This window comes from Rhinopithecus bieti, unplaced genomic scaffold, assembly GCF_001698545.2.
Source record: "Rhinopithecus bieti isolate Rb0 unplaced genomic scaffold, ASM169854v2 scaffold_23276, whole genome shotgun sequence".
Classification (NCBI taxonomy): Eukaryota; Metazoa; Chordata; class Mammalia; order Primates; family Cercopithecidae; genus Rhinopithecus; species Rhinopithecus bieti.
The window spans coordinates 551,962-555,625 of NW_016810868.1; positions in this window are offsets into that span (position 1 = coordinate 551,962).

Here is a 3,664-nt window from a genome sequence, read left to right on the forward strand (position 1 = left end):
ATTACGGACACAGCTAACGGGGCCCACCTGTCACATCTGGACAGCACTCCGCACGACGCACTGATCTGCATGATGGACACAGCTAACGGGGCCAGGAAATTGAAACAGAAATCACAAGAGACAAAACACAAACAAGTGGCTGGGGTTTTATGCTCCTTGTTGATGGCCCTAAATGTCTCCTGACCAAGTTGTGCAAAGGGAAGACCAGGAGACTCCGGCTACGGCAGGTACCCAAGGGACAGGCTGCCTACACCACAGACGGCACAAAATGACGCCACCAGGAGTCCACGCGAGTCATGGGACCCCTGGGAGCACCACCTCCTCTGCCTGCCCCAAGTTTGCAGCTCACACAGATAACGCCCAGGAAGCTTGAATTCAAACTCCAAAGACGCTTTACTCTTTTGCTGTTCTGTGACCCAAAGGGTACCTCAGATTACCTGGCTAAAAAACAATGGAAAGAGGCCGGGTGCGGTGGCTCAAGCCTGTCATCCCAGCACTTTGGGAGGCCGAGACGGGCGGATCACGAGGTCAGGAGATCGAGACCATCCTGGCTAACACAGTGAAACCCCGTCTCTACTAAAAAACACAAAAAAAAAACCTAGCCGGGCGAGGTGGCAGGCGCCTGTAGTCCCAGCTACTCGGGAGGCTGAGGCGGGAGAATGGCGTAAACCCAGGAGGCGGAGCTTGCAGTGAGCTGAGATCCGGCCACTGCACTCCAGCCTGGGCGACAGAGCCAGACTCCGTCTCAAAAAATAAAAAAATAAAAATAAAAATAAATTTAAAACTCCGTACAGGCCAGCGTGGTGGCTCACGCCTGTAATCCCAACACTTTGGGAGGCCAAGGCGGGCAGATCACGAGGTCAGGAGATCGAGACCATCCTGGCCAACACAGTGAAACCCCGTCTCTAATAAAATACAAACAAAATTAGCTGGGGTGGTGGCGGGCGCCTGTAGTCCCAGCTACTCAGGAGGCTGAAGCAGGAGAATGGTGTGAACTCGGGAGGCGGAGGTTGCAGTGAGCCGAGATCACTCCACTGCACTCCACCCCGGGCGACAGAGTGAGACTTCATCACAAAAAAAAATAAATAAATAAAAATAAAATAAATAAATATAAGAATGATACCAGTTGTGATACATTCTTACTGGAAAAAAAAAAAGACCAATCTGCATCTGATGGAGCCCCTGGACCAGGGCTATCCAACTGAAAGACAATGTGAACCACAGAGGGAACCATGCACGTAATTCCTAATTTTCTAGTTGCCACTTTTTTTTTTTTTGAGACGGAGTCTCACTGTGTCGCTCAGGCTGGAGTGTAGTGGCGCAATCTCGGCTCACTGCAACCTCCGCCTCCCGGTTTCAAGCAATTCTCCTGCCTCAGCCTCCTGAGTAGCTGGGACCACAGGCACGTGCCATCACGCCTGGCTAATTTTTTGTGTTTTTAGTAGAAGGTGGGGTTTCACTGTGTTAGCCAGGATGGTCTCGATCTCCTGACTTCGTGATCCGCCCGCCTTGGCCTCCCAAAGTGCTGGGAGTGGCATGACCCACTGTACCCAGCCCATCACATTTTAAAAACCAGAAACACACCAAATAACTTTTAATATTTTATTTAACCCAATATATCCAAAGTACTATATATCCAGATGTAATCAACATTTTTAAAGTATTAATGTGATCATTTACATTATTTCTTACAATCTGCATTCAAAATCCCAGGTGTTTTCTGCACTCACCACACATCTCACCTCACACTAACCACGTTTCAAGTACTCCAGAGCCACGTGTGGTAAGTGGCTCTCACACTGGACATCAGCAGTTCTAGATAGTAAGTGTATGTCAGTGACAGGCACTACAGGAGAGAGGAACATGCTAAACGCCACCGTGAAGATGCAATCAGCAAAACAAGGTTATAGGAAACGCTGGGACAAATGAACCATTCTCTTCAAAACTTAATTGCAAGAAAAAATAAAGACATGGGAAAAAATAAATAATAATAAAGACATGGAGGAGAAATCAATATATTGAGATTTAAGAGATCTCTACTAAAGCTAATGAATAGAACATATTTTGTTCCTAATTTAAACTGAAACGAGAAATCTAAACACTATTTATTGACTGAAATATTTACATTAACTGAAATATTCACAGAAAAAATATGCCTGAGAACTGCTTCAATACAATTGCAGATAAGGCAGGGGTAAGGGAGGTATTATAGCTGAAACAAGGCTGACCATTAGGAGATAACTGTTAATGCTGGGGGACAGATAACAGTGTTCATTATACTACCTACCTTTCAGGAAGTTTGAAAAAGTTCCATCATAAAAAGCCTAAAACATCTATACATGTATTTGTACGATCACGTGACACTTAATGAGGTGCATACATGCTGAGATATGCGTCATTAGGTGATTTCATCACGGTGCAAACATCGAAGAGTGGTGTAGCCTACAAACCTAGACGGGATAGCCTATTACACACCTAGACTGTATGGTGAAGCCTATGGCTTCTAGGCTACAAACCTGCACAGCATGGTACTGTAGGTAAGTGTAATACAATGATACCTGTATGTCTGAACATAGAGAAAGTCACACACTACACTACTACAAAACAATGCCCACTACACGACTAGGCAGTAAGAATTTCTAGCCTCTATTATTATCTTTTTTTTTTTTTTTTTTTTTTTTTGAGACAGGGTCTTGCTCTGCTGCCCAGACTGAAGTGCAGTGGCACCAACACGGTTCACTGCAGTCTTGACCTCCTGGTCAAACAACTCCCCCACCTCAGCCTCCCAGAGTAGCTGGGTCTACAGGCACACACCACAATGCCCAACTAATTTATTATGATTTTGTGTACAGACAGGGTCTCATTATGTTGTCCAGTCTGGTCTTGAACTCCTGGGCTCAAATGACGCTCCTGCCTCAGCCTCTCCCAGTGCTGGGATGACAGGTGTGAGCCACCATGCCTGACTCCATTATAATCTTATGGGACCACCCGCAGGTATGTGGTCTGCCATTGACCAAAATGTCCTTAAGTGACATGACTGTATATTCATAAATATCGTGAAATATGCACAGTAATTAAATACTGGGGACCTCCCAAGAGAAGAACTGAGTGGCTAGGGAGGTACTTTTTCAATTTTGTTTTTTTTTTTTTTCCAAGATGGAGTTTCACTCTTGTCACCCAGGCTGGAGTCCAATGGCACAATCTCAGTTCACCGCAACCTCCACCTCCCAGGTTCAAGCAATTCTCCTGCCTCAGCCTCCCGAGTAGCTGGGATTACAGGCGCCCGCCATCACACCTGGCTCATTTTTTATATTTTTATTAGAGACAGCGTTTCACCATGTTGGCCAGGCTGCTCTCAAACTCCTGACGTCAGGTGATCGATCCACCTGCCTCGGCCTCCCAAAGTGGTGGAATTACAGGCATAAGCCGCTGCACACGGCCATACTTCTTCAATTTTGAACCATGTAACTGTCCTATATGCTCAAAAAATTAAGTCTAAACACCTATATCATGACTAACCCAAGCCACTCAAGCCAAGCCTGCTCACTGGCCCCCTATTTCCACTACAGTCTCCCTTCATCCACTCTCCACACAGCAGCCAGGGTCATCTTTTTAAAATATCATTCCATGCCTAAAATCTTCAAGGACTGTCTACAGTGGTTAT